The sequence below is a fragment of the Phyllostomus hastatus genome, unplaced genomic scaffold, assembly GCF_019186645.2.
Source record: "Phyllostomus hastatus isolate PE091 unplaced genomic scaffold, TTU_PhHast_1.1 phas_contig_150, whole genome shotgun sequence".
NCBI lineage: Eukaryota > Metazoa > Chordata > Mammalia > Chiroptera > Phyllostomidae > Phyllostomus > Phyllostomus hastatus.
In genome coordinates, this window is record NW_025333611.1 from 711,886 (window position 1) to 730,638 (window position 18,753).

Consider the following 18,753-nt stretch of genomic DNA (forward strand, 5'->3'; position numbering starts at 1 on the left):
ACGGCTCCTGCCCTTCCTCGCCGTGGTCCCTGGCCCGCGCCCGTGCCCGCGTCACCACCCTGACTGACGCCCCCCCCCGACCCCCCCAGTGTTGCTGCTCCGCCTCACCCGGCACCGGCACCGGGGACGGCCCAGCCACACGCGGGGGAGGGGCTGCGTGCCGCGGCGGAGGTCAGACCCCTGGCGTGGGAGGGGCCTTTGCTCCACCCCTCACCCGCCTGGGACCCGAGTCGGCCTCTTTCCGTGGGGTCAGGGGCGCGGAGGCTCCTCTCCCAGACCTGCCTGGAAAGATGGGGGTCTCTCCCGGGAGAAGTCGCTGGTCACCTGCTTGCTCCTTAGGGTGGGGCCCTTGCAGGTGTCCCCCTTCAACGCAGACCCACAGTCTGGTCAGAGTCACTCTGACAGGCGTCAGTGTGTGACCTTGGGGCAGGTAGCGGGCCAGAGCCTCAGCCTCTGCATCTGAGAAGTGGGTGCAGCACCTCACTCGGACCCTGTGGGAGGGGCTCCCGGGGAAGGCTCACGCAGAGAGGGCCCCGGTGCCCTCTCAGGCAGGCGTGGGGGCTCCAGCTTGGTTTGCAGCCCCCCAGCACAGCCTTAGGCGTACACGTGCAGGGCCTAAGACCCCAGAGGCCCCGGGGGGCAGGCTCTTTTGAAAGGTGTGGGGCTAGGGGAGCAGGGAAGGGCAGGAGCCCCAGCCTCTGCCCAGCCCTGGAGGAAGCCGGTGCTGGGGGCTCGGAAGCCACAGACACTCTCCTCACTCTGGCCAGCAGGCCCCCCGCCTCTCTGCCCCCAGCCCTGGTGACTCTCACCCGACAGCGGAGCAGCGTGGGGGACAGACGCACCACCCCACTGCAGGCGCACCCCACTTCATCAGAAGAGGAGACACCCCTGAGACAGGGGAACGCACTGCAGGCCCCCCCCCACACACAGGGGTGCCCCCTGCACTCTGGGGGTAGGGAGTGGAGCCCAGCTGAGCTCCCTGCACTTGGGTCCTCATTTCTGTGGGCGGGACCCTTGGGTCAGAGAGGTCAGGAGCCCTCAGCTGGACCCTGTGCAGCCCCGGCCTGCGGGGGGGACCCCTGCCGTCATGCTGTTCACGGTGATACCCCAGCTGACCCACCGACTGTGAGCGGGCAGCCCTGACTCCGGGAGAGGCCGGCACAGGCACCGCCCCCCAGCCCCCTCTGGGTGGTCCCGGAGGGCAGGAGGCCTGCGGCGGCGTGCTGGGGGCAGACCTGGGGAGGAGGGAGGCCGGGGCCCCTTGCCCTGTGCTCCCTGGGGGCTCCCTCTGGAAAACCCACCCGTTCTTCTCAGTGCTTTGGGCAGCAGGGGCCCCAGCTCACTGCCCACGACCCGGAGAGACAGGCGGCCGGCCAGGTGCTGAGGGCCACGGCCGGGGCCCCGCGACCCTCCTGGGCTCCTAGAGGTTCGGTGTTTGGCCCCCGAGTGCCTCCTGTCGGCGCCACCGGCTCCAGGGGAGAGAGGCTCTCGGGGCCACCTTATGGCCGGGACTGGGGTCAATGGGGCAAAGAGAGGGGGCGTCTGCCTCGGCCCCATGTCTGAGCGTGGCCGACACACGCACGCACATGCACACACACACACGTGCACACGCCAGCTCTTCACGTCTTCACGTCAGCGGGCTTTCTCGGTGCTCAGGAGCCCGCCGTCCTCGGACCGCTGGCACCGCCGGCTCAGATCCCCCGCAGACCCTCAGGGGGACCCGAGTTCCGGAAGGCGCTGGAGCTGCGGGAGGGTCTGTGAGCAGAGGTGCGGGACCGTGTTCGTGTGTCTCGGCCGGAACAAGCAGGCGGACATGGGGGGTGGGCAGTGCATGTTGGGGGGGCACAGGATGGAAACGCCAGTGAGTGACGGGTGGGAGGTGGATCCCCGGCATGAGGGATGGGGTCCAGGTGACTTCCGGGCGCGGACCTGGAGCAGTGGTGGCACCGCCGTGGGCGTGTTGGGTGCGTGTGTCACCCCACCTCTCCCCCCACTGCTCCCCCCCCACCTTCTTCCCTTCCTGTTTTGTGCGGATTCCGATTTCTTCTTCCAGCGGAAGCTCGGGTGCTCACTGGCCTCCTGTGGGTCTCTGTTGCAGTGGGGACAGGAGCCCCGATGGGGAGGGGACTTGGGTGCCACCCCTTCCTGCACCCACTGCACAGAGGAGGAGACAGGGGGGCAGCCTGTGGTCCGAGGCTGAGCCCCGTGGGGGCAGAGGGGGAGCTGGGAGGGGTGCATGAGCACAGTGGCGGAGCCTCAGCTGCTGGGGTCTCCTGCTCCTTGTCACCCACTCCCCCCCACGCACCTCATGCCAGAGGGCAGCCCTGGGGGTGAGCCAGGAGTGGGGGGGCTGCCGTGGACACAGCTCCTGTCTCTGAGCCCGCCTGCCTGTCACCTGCCTGCCCACTGGGGGCTGGCTCAGTCCAGCGCTCTGGGGCGGGGGAGGGGGGAAGGGGTGGAGAGGCCGCTCTGCTCTGGGACTCACAGACAGACAGACACACATACACACACACACAGTGGCCACAGGGTCAGGGACAGAGACTTCTGCCCCCCGGAGCTGGAGAGTCCCTGCCTGGCTCACCCAGCACACACGCCGAGGGCCTACCGTTCGCTCGGCGGGAGCCTGGGGGCTGGACCGTGACGAGGCGGTGGAGCTTGTGTGCAGGGAGCAGACGGGTGGCGGGAGGCGCAAAGCAGAGACGAGTGCACGCCCCGGCCCCATGGAGGCCCCGTCGCCACGGAGGCCCCGGCCCCAGGGAGGTGCTCAGGACAGAGAGGGCGCGGCCCCCCAGAGGCCCTGTGGCTTCTGGCCTGGCTCCCTCCCTCTGCGGCTCCAGCTGGACACCCCCAGCCCCTCCTCTGTCAGCCTCAGCACCCCCAAACAAGGCTGGTCATAGGGAGACGCCAGGCTGGGTACCCATGGGGTGAAGAAGGTGGGGGGCTGTTCAGCCGCCCCTCGGGGCAGTGAACACCAGTCCATTTCCTGATGAGATGCCCCGAGCCAACCCCTCCTGGACTCACATGGGGAAACTGAGGCCCAGCCGGCGGCGGAGCCTGCAGAGTGCCACGGTTCAGGCCGGCTCCCACACGGTCCCCAGCCGTCCCTTCCCAGCCCCGGAGAGAGCAGAGGGGCTCCCCGGTGCCCCCACTCAACGGAGGGGCTGCAGAGGCCCTGCCCACAGCTCTCCGGAGGGGGGCGGGGGGCGGGGGGCGACAGTGCTCCCAGAGCCCACGCTGTCCGCCCCCTGTAGCCCCCAGAAGCCCGGCCAGTGGCCACTTCCCTGGAAGGACGAGGGGACGGTGGCCGTTGGGAAGCCCCGGGCACCGCCCAGCCGCCGGCTTCTCTGGGCTGTGAGCAGAGGCCGGGTCCACCCCAGCGCCCGTGAGGGAGAGCCTGCCCCCCTGGGAAGCCCACGGGGCTGTCCCCCGGGCGGGGCCCCGGGAGGTGACTGACAGCGGCGCCCTCGTGTTTGCCGACAGATCCCCGGGTTGTTTCCGGCAGATCAGGCTCGGCCCCTGAGTCATCCGCTGCCGGTGACAGGCACCGACGCAGGCGGCTCTGTGCTGCCCCGCACGGGGCGCAGGGGCGGGCGTGTCTGCACAGGGGACTCTCCAGGCCCCTGCGCACGCAGTAGGTGGTGCCGTGTCCCTCCCGGGCCAGCACCCGTCTCCGAGGCGTGGACACCCCGCTCCCCCACCCATCACCCCACCCTCCCCGAGGACCGGGACCCTCAGCATGTGCTTCCTGCCCTGCCCTGCCCTGGGCCCTCGGCCACCCCCATGGGGGGTCTCCCCTGGGGGTCTCTGATAGCCTGACAGAAGCTTCTGGAAGGGCCCAGCTGCGGGGCCTCTCCCCTCACAGCCTGGTCCCCCTTTGCCAGGGAAGGCGGCCAGCGGTGAGTCTGCAGAGTTGAGGCAAGTTCCGATGCCCCCAGGGTCCCCAGGGCTCCTGCTTTTGTCCCAGGGGTCCCTCGGCCCCGGCCTCTTCCGTGGCCCCGGCGTGGCCCTGTGCCCCTCTGCGCCCGGCTGTGCAGAGGGGCAGGGAAGAGGGTGCTGGGGAAGCAGCAGACACCAAGGCCCTGTGGCAGCAGCCAGCCTGGCCTGTTGGAGGAGCGGCCGGGCCAGTGTGGCGGCCGGCAGGGGCAGGAGGTCGGCAGGGGCAGGAGGTCGGTGGGGCGGGGGGGAGGCGGCCGCGGGCCCGGGTGTGAGGCTGCGTGGCGTGGAGAGTGCTGCACGTGTGTGTTGTCTGTCCCGCGGGGCGAGGCTGGAGCCCCCCTGTCCGAGCTCCCCGTGCCGGCCGGGGCCTCGGGGCTTTCGGGGCACCAGTGGGCACGAGCCGGCGCCGAGGGGAGGTGGGGAGCCCGGGCTGGGCTGAGGATGCTGTGGTGGGGAGAGAGGCAGAGGAGCCCGCCACATCTGTGTTGACACTGCTGGGAACGTCGGCGCGGCGCTCGCGGAGAGAAACACGGTCCGTGAAGCGAAACCCCTTTCCCATCTCGGTCCGTCACGGAGCGAGGGGCGTGCGTGTGGGTGGAGGCCGGGTTGTCGGGGGTTTGCACTGTCCCTGTGACAGCCAGGGACACTTCCTCGATGTCTTTCTGGCGGAGATGAATCCCCCCCGCCCCCACCAAACAAACAGGACCGGTGTGAGCCACGGTGGATTGGGCACCAACCTCCGGGGTGCCTGAGGGGTGGGGGGACGCGGGTGCGGGTCCCACAGGTTCCTCTGCCCCCCTCGGGGCGCCCCGACATGAGACTCCTCGGCTCCAAGCAAAGAGGACCTGTCGCTGGCTGTCTCCCCTCCCGCACCCTCGGTGGTGAGGACCGGCTACAAGAGGGAGGGTGCGGGTGGAGGCGCCCCAGGCGCTCCCGGGGTCCCGCCCGCAGGGCCAGGGCCGTGGGCCGTGCAGCGGCCGGGAAGGAGGCGGGCGGGTGGGCCCCAGGCCTCCGAGACGTTGCTTTCTGACAGGCGTCGGGCTTATTTTCGTCTCCTCGTCACGGTGTCCCTGCAGAGCAAGAACATGCCAGATCTGAAGGACGAGATTCGCCAGAGACGGCTGTTTTAGAAAAACAGCTCACCAGAAGCCCAGAGTTGCCACCTGGCCCTCCGCGCGCACGCCAGGGCTGAGACGGGCCCTGTCCCAGACGTGCACACCCCCCCCCGCCCCCCCAGGACACACAAGGCAGCCTCTGGCGTGCACCCGTGTGCCGCACTCGTCTTTCAGGTGCACCGCACACATGGCGCTCGCTTGGGCACACCTGTGCGCAGCCGCACCAGGTGACAGGCCCCCTGCACCCCCTGCACCCCCCCAGTGCATCTCCCCACGTGGCGTGTGCCCCAGCGAGCCCACAGGCCCAGGTGCAGCCCCAGGCACGCTGACCTGACGCTGTTTCTTTCTGGCAGGCTAGGGAGCAGGGCTCCTGGGGGCTTCCGTGCAGGCGGGACACCCCTCCCTCCCAGAGCCCCACCCCCGGCCCTTCTGGCGGGCAGGCTGTGTGTGTGTGGGGGTCCTGGGAAGAGGGGGCAGGGTCACTGCTTCGGCTGCCTGTCAGGGGAGGAGGGGGATCTGCCCCCTCTCCTGCCCCACCTGCCACCCCCGGCCTCCTAGGGACTCCTGGGACCCAGAGCCTCAGAGCATGCGTGTCCAACTGCGGAAGCAGGTGTGGGCGTGTTGCCCATTTCGCAGACCGGAAAATGAGGCTCCTGTGAAGCTGTGTGGCTGACAGGCCCCGAGGGAACCGCTGGGGTGGGAGGGGCCTCTATTTGCTGTGGACCTGGGGAGTCCAGGCTGCAAAGGTGAGGGGGGTGCTGTGACCCCTGGGACTTGGGCTGCAGGCTGCCCTGATCGCCCCCCAATGCCCCACACTGCCCAGGTGCTTCCTCCAGCAGAGACGAGGGGTCTGCAGCCCGTTGGCCTGCCGGCCACTTTGTGGGGGCCCAGTCAGGCAGCGGCCACCAGCTGGGCGCCTCCAGCAGTCCGGGGTTTGGCCCTGGGGGTGGGCTTGTTACTGGGAAGCAGCCCCCGCAGTGGGAACAAGACGCTGGCGGCGTTGGCGTGGAGACCAAGTGCACGCTCGCGGCATGCTGGCCCTCCCGCGGCTTCTTTCCCAGAACCGCGCAGGGTGTTCACGCACCGTGACATCACACGTGTGTGCACCATGCAAGTGCATTTACACACTGACGTCATACGTGTGCATGCCCAGAGCGAGGTACTCTTCCGTGGTTTTTCCACATTTCTGGGTTTGTGCAGCCGTGGCTACAAACCCAGAGGGTTCCCTTGCTCCGGCCCCTCCCGGGCGGCCAGCCCTCACCCTGCCCACCCCCGCACAGGCCCCCACGGGCGCTCTGTCCGGAGGCGAGCGCCTGGCGCAGGTCTCCCGGGTCACGCCGCGCCAGGTCTTCCCCGTCTGGCTTCTTCCACCTGGCGCACTTCGGAGGCGCATCCATCCCCCTTGCGCGGTGCGCCTCCCGCACGTGGATTGTGAGTGCGGCACGGCGCCCGCTTCTCCCCGTATCCGGTTTTATCCGCCCGAGGACCGGTGGCGGCGCGTGGTTTCCGGGCTGCGGTGCCGGCGCGCTGCCGTGAGCGCCGCGTGCCAGGCCTGGTGGGGGCTGCGTCTTCCTCTCCCCGCGCCCAGGCCTCGGAGGGCGGTCAGTTGTCGTTTAAATGTTAACTGCTGCCCAGGACGCCGGAGTGGCCGCACCGGTTTCCCCGCCCACAGCCGCGCAGGCGGTGCCAGACCCTCTGCGTCGCGCCCTCTGGGCGACGCCGTTTGTTTTAGGAAGCCACGTGGGCGCGCGCCGTGGGCTCTCACGAGGCTTTAATGAGCATTTTTCTGCCGACCAGCGAAGCTGAACGTTTTTTTCACGTGTTCCTTCGGGTTTCATGTTTCTTCTTTGATCAAATGTCTATTTGAATCCTTTGCCCACTTTAATGGTTTAAAAAATCTTATTACTGAGTTTTAATCGTATTCAAAATTATTGAAAATTCTTTGTCTATTCTGGACCCAAGGCTTTGGTCGGAAATATGATCGGCAGCTGTCTCGTCCCAGCGGGTGGCTCGCCTTTCGTGTTTGCGAAGGTGTTTCCGGAGCGCCGGAGTTCCTGTGTATAGTCAGGTCCAGTGTCCAGCCATGTTTCTGGCGTGAGAAGCCTTTGCCTCATCCAAGGTGATGGGGATGTTCCTTGGTGTTGTCACGCAGGATTTTTACCGTGTTAGCTAGCATTGAGGTCTGCTGTCCATTGTAAAGATTTTATGTGTTTATTCTTAGACAGAGGAGCAGGAGGGGAGAAAGAGAGGGAGACAAACATCAACGTGTGGTGGCCTCTTGCGCGCCCCCTGCTGGGGACCTGGTGCGGAAGCCAGGCATGTGCCCTGACTGGGAATCGAACCTGCAACCCTTTGGTCCACAGGCAGAAGGACGCCCAATTCCCTGAGCCACACCGGCCAGGGCTGCTGTCCATTTCAAGTAAACGTGCGTGTGGCTCCGTGTGCTGCGACCTCACGGCCCCAGCACCGTGCTTTGGAGAGACCACCTGTTCCGCATGAAGCTTTCTCGGGAGAACAAACGTGGAGGGCTTGCTCCGGCTCGCTCTGCTCCCCGGATGCCCGTGTGTGCGCTCGGGCCGGCGTCGTGCGGCCTCGAGCACGGCGGCTGGTGGCGGGTTTTGGCGTCTCCCGTGGAAGGCCTCCAGACCCGTTTTTCTTCCCGAATGGCTCTGGCCATTCGCAACCCTTCCCCTTCCCACGGGGATTTTAGGATCAAGTTTGCCAGTTTCCAGAGTAAGAATTATTTTACTCATTAAGTTTTTAACTACAGTTCACGCCCTACGCACACAGCACAGTGGATGGGCGTTCACGTGATTCTCGGGGGGACCCCTCCCACAGGTCCAGGGCCCCCCGCCCCCCCCCCCACACACAGTCATCGCAGCGGCACTGACTGCGCCCCCAGACCTGCCGCTGCGGCCAGCGGGGCAAGCGCTTCCTGCACAGGCCCCTCGGGACCCGCACGGCCTCCCGCCCACGAACAGGGGACATCTCTCCATGTACTCGGGTCTCTCTCTCTCTCTCTGGGGCGACATTTTCGTGTTTTGGGTGTGCAGGCCTTGCTAAGCAACTGTCTTTAGCTGGATTGACTCTAAGGATTTCTGAAGCTACTGTGGATGGAATTACTTTTTGCATCTTATTCTGAGGTTGTTGCTGGCACGCCAGAATGAAATTGGGTTTTGTGTCTTGGCCTTTGACCCCCCTGACCTCGCTGAGTTGGGTGACCAGTGCATCCGGGAGGCTCCCGTGGACGCCTGGTGCCCTCTCTGCACAGGGTCGCCTGGTCGGCACACGGGAGCTGCACACGGCCCTTGTCAAACGGGACGGGCTTTACTGTTATCTTTCCTCCTGGCACTGGCTGGAGCCTCCGGAGGCGCCGGTGCCGAGGGTGGAGGAGTCCTGCTCTGGTCCCGTACGGCTGTGCCTGATCCTGGCTGCGGCTTTCCTGCGGAAGCCACGGGAGGGTCTCCGTCGGGGTGACAGCCGCCCGAGCTGCCGGTTTGCTGCCCCCGCCTCCTCCCCGTGGGTGGGTCTGCAGCGGGGGAGGGGCGGCTTTGCCTTCCTGCCAGACCTCCTTGTGTCTCCTCTCTGCACGGCCCGGCGAGTTCTGGGGCCCTCTCCGCTCTCCCCCTGTGCACACCTGCCACCCGTCCGCCGGGTGAAGGCGGGGAGCCTGTCAGGCGCCCTTGCGACCGCCACACTCCCTCTCTCTGTCATGTTTCCAGCCGGTCCACGGGGGACACGGCCCCTGCCAGGACTGCGGCCTTGGGCTGGCGGGGCCGCTGGCTTTCCTCATTCACCTGCCGCCGCGGCCCCCGCTCTTCCCCACGTCCCCGCTGCTGCTGAGCGCGAGTCTCGTGCCTGCTGCTCTGAGTCACGTCAGCCTCTGGCCGCGAGCTTGCGTGTCCGCAGCTGCCCGGCCCCGCAGGGCAGCACAGCAGCTGGGGGCTGCTCCAGCCAGAGCACCACAGAGTCCCCTTTCTCCTCAAAGGTCAGGGGCTCTTCCCCAGCAGAGGCCTTCGGTCCGTTCCTAGGGTGTTGAGATGGTTATTTTTGATCGTCTCGGGGGCTCAGAGTTCCTCGGGAGAGAGGACTCGGTGGCCTTCTCACAACAGGCTGCCAGAAGTCCCCGCCTGCAGTTTTATCTTCTAAAAACAAAACTTTAAAACACTTCACGTAGGCAGCTCCGTGAATTATCACAGAGTGAGGTTCATAGAAGAACCACCTACGTCAAGAAATAAAACGTTTCTCGCCTCTCAGAAGCCCCTCAGGCCCCCTTCCCGTCCTGCCCCTCCGTTTTCCTCGGGGGACGTTTCACAGACTCGCTCTTCCTGTTTCTCGGCTGCCAGGATGGAGCCCCGCCGCCGGTCCTCCTGGGGCCGGCTGCTGCTCGCGTCCGTGGGAGCCGGGAGTGCCGGCGGTGCAGGTGCAGTCTACGCTAAACGCACCGCAGTAACCCCCCCTTTGTCTCCCCCACCGCGGACGGGCCCCGGGCCGTCTCCAGTCCCGGCCGTCAGGGGTCGGACTGCCGTGCTGTCCCCCCGGTGTCCCCGTACTGGTCCCCGGGGCAGGGCGAGGGCCCGCGTTTCTGCTGGACCCGGTGGCAGGGTTGTCGGCTGCACTTCTGTTCTGTGTTAGCTGCCCATCGGTTTTCAAAGGGGGGTGTGCCGATCTTCAGCCCCACGAGCGGGCCCCACCGGCCCCCACCGGCCCCCACCTGCGTGAGCTGGGTGGCCCACGTCCTTGCCCACACGTGAGGCTGTGGGCCCTTCCCCCTCAGACCTGTGGGCGGGCAGCTCCTGGGAGCGTGGCGGTGTGGACACCCTCTCCTGTGAGGGCACAGGCCCGGGTTCCTGCTGCGAGGTCTATCTCTGCCTGTCGCCTCCGCAGGGGCTCTCGACCTGTCTTCAGCGCTTCCGCTCTCAGACACGTGGGCTGTCTCCTCCACGGCGCCCCCCCTGGGACGAGCGACCCCTCACTCTCCCATTCTCGGCTTGTAGTCAGTTCAGTCTGCGTCCCCCGAGTTGTCCTGGGTTTCCTTTGCTTCTCGGTAAATCTTTTCTTGCCTCCAGTTCTGGGAGACGTCTTCCGTGCCAGCTTCTCGAAGCTTTCTGGTCGCACCGTCGGCATTTAGACTTTCCCTCCGCCTGGAATTCACTTTCCTCCCGTCTGAGGTAGGGTTGAGGGTCAGTTCTTCACATCTGTACATAAGTCCAGTTGGTCTGACACCTTGTATTAAAAACACCACTCTCAGCCCTGGCTGGTGTGGCTCAGTGGACTGAGCACCGGCCTGGAAACCAAAGGGTCACTGGTTCGATTCCCAGTCCGGGCACGTGCCTGGGTTTCCCACCAGGTCCCCAGTAGGGGGCGCAGGAGAGGCAACTGCACACTGATGTTTCTCTCCCTCTCGTTCTCCCTCCCTTCCTCTCTCTCTAACAATAAATAAAATCTTTTTAAAAATTACCCCAGCGCCACCTCTGGCCCCAGAAACCCCAGAGTCGCTCCCCATCCCCGCAGCCGGTGACGAGTGGCTGCTCCGGCAGCTGCTTCAGCGCCTGGCGCCCTGAGAGGGGCACGGGGCGGGGCTTGAGGACCCGGGCCTCGGCCCGCCCAGCGCTGGCACTGCGCATGCTCTATAGGGTCTCCGTGTCCTACAGGGGCGCGCGGAGGGAAGGGGGGCGGGTGCGCGCACGGATGGACGGACGGAAGTGGCTGGAAGTCGGCCGGTGGGTGATGATGATGGACGAATGCGGGGTGGATGGAAACGCCTACAGAGATCGGAAGAGAGGAAGCCAGTTTCGACGGGGCCCCGGAAGAAACGGGAGCGTGGAGAAGCCCACTTCGAGTGACCGATGCCCTCCAGTGGCAGAGGGTCGCGAGGGCCCGGCGCAGCGGCGTGTCCCAGCTCCTCGAGCCCGGCCGCAGCCGGACTGAGGGGCCCCGGCCCTGCCCGAGCCCGGGTTCAAGTCTCCTCCCCCTGCAGCGCAGAGGGGCGGCGTCCAAAGCAGATGGGGTCCCGTCCCTCGGCGGCACCCTGGCGGCCAGTTCCACGAGGCTGGTGGCCGGCTCAGCGGGTCCGGGAGGCTGGGGTCGGGGGTCTCCACCCACAGCCGCCAGGAGCCGCTCTGTGGCCTGGGGCCGGCCACCTGCTCCCAGCAGCAAGCACGTGTTGAGCGCCAGCTGTATGCCCGTGCCAGTGCTAGACCCTGAGGACCCCAGAGTCGGGTAAGACCCCATGGCTTCTCACGTTGGGGACGTTGGAGGTGCACAGCCCGTTCCCCGGCTTTCTCCTCTGGAAAGGGGGGTCAGGGTCGGCACACGTGAGGCTGAGAGCCCCAGCTGCTGGCCTGCTCCCGCGGCGCAGGCCTCACCCGCGGCTCTGTGTCCAGCCTGGCCGCCGCGGTAGGTGTTCCGTGGGCACCGGCGGGCGTCGTGGAAACCCGTGCGGACCCGGGCCTCCCCGAGCGGCTGTCTCGGCCCCGCCCCCAGGATGTTACCAGGCTGCGTCGAAGGCTGGGCCAGGGAGCCTGGGAAATGTTTAACTTTGAAAAATGGACCTTCACAGCTCATTAGGCCTCGGCGGCGTGGCCTGGCGCCTCGGGCGGCGGCGGGGACGAGGGCGCGGCGACCGCAGGAAATAGCTGAAGCACTTAAAGGCCGATTCCGCATTCCTGCCCAGCGCCGTCTGCTGCTGGGCCCGCGGCCCGGCGCGGGCTGCGCGCGGACTCTCGGCGGTGCTGGCGCTGCGGACTCCTGTGGTCCCGCGCGGCACGCGGCAGCCTTCCCCGGCCAAGCCCGCTTGGTGCCGGCCACCCCCAGGCTCCGTGTCTTGGACAAGCCACTCGGGACTCGGGACCTCGGTCTCTCCTCCGCACTGTGACGCCTGTGCGCAGCAGGAGGCCCTGGCTGTGGGGGGCAAGCGAGGGGCACTCTCGTCCCTTGAGCGGGCAAGAGCCTTTCTCGTGGGGCAGAGGGGCTGCCAGCACCCACCTCCCGCAAACCCCAGGGCTGGGCACTGGGGCCCGGAAGGCTCTGTCCTGCCTGCCGGCCAGGCCTAGGCCCTAGAGGACCCAAGTAGCACCATCAGTGGCTGTGGGGACCGCTGAGACCCCTCCCTCTGGCCTCGTGTCCACCCACTGTCCGCTCTGGGGGGGCCCTGTGGAGTTCGGGAGGCGAGGACAGGGGCGTGGGGCTGGAGCTGGGCCGGGAGTGGGGAGCGGCAGGGTGAGTGTCGGAGCAGAGCCAGGGAAGAGGCAGCCAAGAAAAATGAGAGCTAATCAGCGGAGGCGGCCATAATGCTGTAAACGTGGAAAATTCATTACATTAGCTTCTCCTCGCCGTCTGTATTAGAGGCACACAGGAGACCCATGGGGCCCGGGACCTGCGCGCTGGGGCGCGGCCGCCTGCGCTGGGTGAGGGTGGAGGGGCCGGCTCCCCGAGCAAGGGCATTTCTGGGGTTCTTGAGGCCCTCCTGGTGCCCCCCGCCCACCCCCCACCAGTTCCAGAACTTTCCAAGGGCTCAGTGAGTGGGCAAGTTGCCGCCTTTCTCTGAGCCTGCACGTCCTTTAGTTGGAAATCACCGACAGCTCCCCAAATCCTTTCCTCGAAGATTGTGGACCCCGTCGGAGAAGAGGAGGGGGGAGGCGGCGCCCGGGTCCTCCCTCCCTGCACCCGCCGCGGGGACGGTGTCGGCCCGGGTGAGGGAGGCCTGGCTGGTGTGTGTGCACACGGCCTGCACGCACGCCTGCCTGGGGGGTCGGCCGCCGCGTGTGCCAGCGTGCACGCGTGTGGACACGGGTGCCGGGCACGGGAGCTGCTGCACACCTGCGTGCAGACCCTGTGCGGACGCCGAGGTGCTGCCCGTGGCCCCGTGCGAACACAGGTGTGCCGGCGCCCGGCCGCCGGCTCGTCGCCATGGCAACCCCGAGGGCAGAGCAGGTGTCTGGGAGCCTGAGAGGGGCTGACAGGTGGGGCCCACGTGATGCGCTCCCCAGAGGCGGCCGGGCCAGCACGAGTGTGAGCGTCCTTCCTCTCCCCAGCCCCTGAGAGCGGGAGGGACGCCCCAAGGGCTGTGACTCATGCCCGGTAAGCAGTGACCCCCCCCCACGCACGCCCGGACAGTTGTCAGGAGAGGCCGTGGCCGCCACCCGTCTTTCTAGGAAGGGACACTGAGGCTGGAGGTGGCTGCAGCTGTGGTCCCCCCACACCGGCTGGCCCTGGGCAGACGCAGGCCCTGCCCACCTCCTTCTCCATCTAAGGCGGGGGATGGGCCGCGCGGCTCCAGCTCCCAGACGAGGGGTGCCCTCGCCTCAGTCCTGCTCTGCCTCTCTGCGGGGCGGCGCCCCGCCCACTTCGCCTGATCCTCCCAGTCCTTCGCTGGGAGACCCGGCGGGCCCTGCCAGCTCCTTCCCTCTGCGAGCCCGGCCCGCCCTGTGAAGTCATTGCTCAGCTGGCAGGGTTCCCATGGCAACCGGGCGCCCTCACAAAGGGCCCCGGGAGGCTGGCGGGAGGTGGGCGAGGCTCCTCAGTCGCCCACAGGCAGGGACTGGACGCTGCTCGGAGACGGGAAACCACCTCCAGGGAGGCGGCCCCGGGCACCTGGACGCCCGCCCGCCCGCCCGCCCAGTGCGGGGCCTCGCAGGAGGAGGGCGTGACGAGACAGACACGGGGCTGGGACCCGGAGACGCTGCTGGTGGGCCGGCCTGGCTGCTGGGCCTCACGGGACCGCCGGGCAGCTGCCCCTGGGCCCCGTGGAAACTAACCTGAGAAAGATCCATTCCGGGACAAAGCCCGCCCTTTCTGTCACAGGGAGGAGGGGACTCCGGGAGCCCTTGCCTCCCTGACCCAAGTCCCCTGCCCCGCCCACCCCTGCGCAGCAGCGCCAGCCTGGGGCTCCCCCCCCACCCCCCCGAGAGCACTGGGTCCCCTGGATCGCGAAGCACTCCTTAGCACGGCACTTCCCGTGGCCCGGCCCCTGAATGTACGTTCAGCGCGGACACAGGGTCTCCTTTGCAGTTTCCAACGTGGGGGGGCGTGTGTCTCCACCGCAGAGAGCCAGGAACGAGCGAGGGCAGTGAGGGGCCGGGACAGTGCCACCGCACCCGGGGAGTTTGGTCTTGTCTGGCTCCCCCTCCTGCGGAGGAGGGGTTTGCGGCAGCGTGGGCGGCGTCCTCAAAGGAAGCTCGCGACACGTGGAGATAGAGCCCACAGGGCACTCCCCGGTCCCGAGGGACCACCCAAGGGACCACGCGTCTCTCCTGGGGACGCCGCCAGTTTCACCACAGCCTCACCTGCACTGGGTGTTCGGTGTCTCTGGGGTTTTTGTTTTGCCTTGTTTTCAGATCAGTGTCTGTCCGACGAGCCCGTATGGCGTCTCACTGTGTTCTTCACGTTTGCGTTTCCCCTGCGACGCCAGAGGCTGCGCCTGCCCCGCAGGGGCGTCGGCCATCCACCCCTGTTGCGCCCCCCCCCTCCCCCCGGGGCCGGTCCTCGCTCCTGCCTGTGTCCGCGTCGCCGGTGGGTCCCCGATCGGCCGAAGGGGTCCTTTCCCTGCGGAGGGTCGTCGCCGCTGCTGCTTCTCCATCACGGCCGCCCTGTGGGTCGCGCCTCTTTCCACTCGTGTTGTCCTCTCGGCCCCTTCTCCCTGTTTTCACGCGGCCTCCCCCGCCTCGGGGTCCGTGTGCCATGTCGTCCTCCGCAGCCGGGAACCCTGCCCGCCCCCCAGAGGACGGACAGGTGTCGGGTTCTGTTCTCGCCCAGCTCTTTGTGCGCGGCTGATGTTCCAGAGGTAACGGTCGGCTCCGTCTGGAGTCCGGGGGGGGGGGGGGCTGCAGGGTGTGAGGCGAGGAGTCCGCTGCTGCTCGGTTCACGGGGGGGCGGGGGGGAAGGGGCCTCCTCTGCCCTCTGGGGTCTCAATCAGGGCCCCGCCCCCGGTCCAGGCCCAGGGGGACAAGATCAGAGCGGGGGGAGGCCCTGTGGCAGCCGGTGCCGGGCTGTAGTTGCCATCAGGATGGCACAGTCAGGGCACCTGCCGCCCTTACATCGAGGACAAGAGCTGTTAGCCCAGCCTCTCCACGTCCTGGTGGTCTTGGCGCCTCTTCACATGTTTGGGCCTCAGGTCCCTCATCTGCGAAATGGGCTGCTTGAGACGCTCGTCCCAAGTGCTGTCACGGGCGTCTGTGCCTTCGGGCTCCCGTTCCGCAAACGGCAAGCGGTCCGGTGGGCCCAATGCAGACTGTGGCTCCTCCGTGACCTTGGGCAAGGGACACCCCTCCCCCTTCTCGGACCCTCTGTTTCCCTGCCTGGGACCCGGGGGGGGGGGGATACCACAGCTGCCCCCTCGTGGGGCTGCGAGGAGCTGTCCATGGCGTTCAGGGAGCCCCCCCAACCACGGCACCTCGAGGTGGTGGCACTGCTGCTGTGGCCTTTGCTCAGGAGCAGGGCCTCGGCCGCCTCCTGCAGGGCGGGGCGTTCCTGGTGGCTGTGACGGGGAGGGAGTGGGGGGCAGGGCGGGGACAGGAGGGTTGGGAGAGCGATGGGGTGGGGGGGCAGGGCCCCACAGAGGCAGCCTGGACTGTCCCTCCAGGGGGCTCGGGACTGCGGACGATGAGGAGGGGCTCCCGTGGGCAGCTCTGGGGGGCAGTCTTCCTGCCCCCTGGCCGGTGCGGGGGTCCTGAGGCAGCCGCATGCGGGGGTGGGGGGCCGGAGGAGGGACAGAGCCTGGAGGAGAAGGGGCATAGCCTGAGGGAGGGTGGGGGCCCCCCCTTCCCAGGCCCAGGTGTGGGTGTGGGCGGGGCCCTCCCGGCCCGGGCTGGGTGGGGCGGGCGGCTGCTGGGAGACAGGGCAGCTGCGGATGCAGGGCTGCTGGCGTCAGCAGGAGCAGCTCCCCCCACCCTGGGAAACAATCATCCACAAAATATGCAAATGGCATAATTACTGTTATTTGTTTTGCGGATACGAGTGTTTGAAATGCAAATGTCAAGTTGGGGAGCTCTCTTTTTCCACTCCTGTTCGCACCAGGACTGTCCTGGAAGGTGGGGAGGGAGGATGGGGGGTGCCCCTCCCTCCCTCGTGTGCATCCCCCCTCCCACGCCTGCACCCCTGGGCGCCAGGGGAGCCGGTCTGGGCTTTGCTGCCCACAGCTGCCTCCTGAGCCCGCAGCGCCCCGTGTGGTGGGGGCCGGTGGGGGCGCAGGGCCCCCAAGCGGCACACAGGGCCTGCTAAGGGGCCCCTCAACCTGTTCCACTTGCCCTGCGTCTGGCCTCTCGAGGCCTCAGTTTACCCATCTGTGTCATGGGATTCTCCTGCCTCTGAGCCTGGCTGGTGCCCTGACAGTTCTCCTGAGGGGCTCGGGCCCCAGTCCCTGCCCGTGGAATCCTGCACAGGTGTGGCTCCACCTGTAAAGGGGAGACGGAGAGTCCCCGCCAAGTGTTTAGGGACGCCGGCAAATCCCCACGCACCACTGCGTGGGCCCGTTCGGGGGGGGGGCACGCCATCTCTGAGCCCTCCGGTCCGAGTGGTCCCTGAGGTTCCCAGGGCTCCCAGGCCTGTGGTGTGGGCTGGCCTGGGCTGTGCCTCAGTCAGAGGTGGTCGCTGTCAATGCCTTCTGATGGGGAATCCGAGGCGCGGAGGTCCAGGGCTTGTCAGGGCCGCCCAGGGGGCAGTGATCAGGTGGCAGCTCTGCCCGGTGCCTGGCCCCGCCCCTCCCCCAGGGCGGCGCCTGCGGGGGCTCTGGGTTGGGCTGGCTGGGGACAGAGGGGGCTGGGCGCAGGGCTGGCCTGGGCCCGCAGTCCCCTTGGGCTTGGACCACACAGGTCCCGCGCCCCAGGTGAGGTTGCAGAAGTGATGAGCTGGGGCAGGTGTCCAGCCCACGGGGGGAGGACACAGCCTCCACTGGCCACCCCGACGGACCACAGAGCCCCCCACCCACGGGGCAGCCTGGCCTCTGATCCCACGTGTGGGGGGCCCTGGGGCTCCCCCCTTTGTTCTGCCTTTGGGAGCAGTCCGAGAGCAGCTGGGTTGTCAGGGTGACGGGGCCCAGGAGAGGGGCGCGGCTGGGGCTGGGCAGCGGCCCAGGCCTGGTGGTGGGAGGGGACACGGCCCCGGCCCTGGCCCCGGGGCTGAGGTCTCAGCCTGGAAGTCACAGCCCGGTCCCCAGAGCTTCCGAGCACCCCGCATCCTTTCCATTTTCATTCCGTTACCTTTTCCAAGGCAGGTTTGGCCTCATTTGCATATTCAAATACAGACCATTATTATTTCAATTAGCTGTTAAGTAATTAGCTCTAATTGATGAGCATTCCCCCCACTTCCCCATGTTTTTTGGTTATTTACATCCGCTTCTAACCAGCAATTTTAGGCAATTACACGCCACTCACTCGTCTGTTTGCACACTCACACACACACACTCACACTCACAGTCACACTTCCTGACAAGACAGGTTCCTTCTTGCCTCTGCGTTCCCACTCCCAGCGGGGCCCGGGGGCGGTTCTGTGGGGGACCAGGGGGTGACGAGGGGTGCAGGCGGACTCGGCAGGATGCTCGGCTCCTGCCCGGCCCCCCCTGAGGGTCGCCGCTGCCCTCCGGCCGCTCAAGGTGACCCGGAGCCCCCTCAAACCCCACCCCCAGAATCCCCCGTGTCCTAGAGATGCCGCCGCCGCCGCCCGCGGGCGCCCCTTCCCCTCCCCGCCCCGCCCCCGCCCGGCGGTGCCGCCGCGCGTCGGTGAGTTACGTGCCTGCAGTCACGCTCACAGACATCCCGGCGCCAGCTGTGTCCCAGCGCGCTCCCCACCGCACCCCGGCGCCGTGCCCTGGGAGAGAGCGCGCCCCTCGGCCTCAGTCTCCCTGCGGGCGAAGTGAGGGTCGGGTGGCTGAAACTCGGCGGTGCGATGGGGTGGCGCACGGGAGGTCCTCAGCGTGGACACAACACCTGGCCTCGGGGCGTGCGCACAGGAGGGAGGGGCGGTGGCACTTCTGGGGGGGGTGTCCCTGACGTGGCTCCCTTCAGAGTCGGCAGCCGGCCAGGGCGGGGCTGGGAGGCACCCTGGGGTGGAGGAGGTGACCCGTCCGGGAGGGGCCCACTCTGGCCGGCTGGCCCAGGGTCCTGGCCTCAGCTGTTTCCTCCACCTCTGTCTCAGGGGACGTGGGCGCACGGTGCCGTCCGTGTTCCCGCTGACCTGCAGGCCTGGGCCCCGGGGGCCACAGCCCTCTGCCCCCTCCGCACCTCCTCGTGTGTGGGCAGGCGCCAGCATCTCCGTCTGGTTCGTCGGGGTCTAACTGCCACGTGGTCAGTGCCCACCGGCCCGCAGCCCCCGGCTCAGGCCGACGGGACCTTCCAGAGGCGGAGGTGGCTGCAGGTGGCCTCGCCCGTCCCTCCTCACCCCCCCACCCTGTCCCCCTGCAGCGGACCCGCCTGGTGGGCCCCACGCCGCGTCTGGGCCCACCTCCTCCTCGGTGTCCGGACGCGGGAGGATGCCTGTGAGCCCCGAGGAGAGGACGCCACCAGCCCGCGCCGCTCAGACACACCGGGCCGTCGGCGGGCCCTGACCCGAAGGTAAGGGGCGGTCTTGCTCCTCCGGCCCTCGGCAGGGGGGGCGGGTGCGCCGGGGTCCCGGGACAGGCCTGCGAGGCGTGGGGTCGGACCCGGACGTCCTGCAGAACAGAGGTCCCGTGGGGGCCGGCTGCCCGTCCGCCGGAGAGAACTGGTGA

The 18,753-nt window shown here is 67.8% G+C and overlaps 1 protein-coding gene across 2 annotated transcripts in view; it reads left to right on the top strand.

Moving 5' to 3' along the window:
* The window catches only part of ELFN1 (extracellular leucine rich repeat and fibronectin type III domain containing 1), a 40,946-nt gene that overhangs the window by 4,236 nt on the left and 17,957 nt on the right, over positions 1-18,753 (top strand). For both annotated transcript variants that reach the window (XM_045824536.1, XM_045824541.1), the window contains exon 2: positions 18,449-18,598. The gene's annotated coding sequence lies outside the window, so the exon portion shown is untranslated. The remainder of the gene's footprint in view (positions 1-18,448; positions 18,599-18,753) is intronic.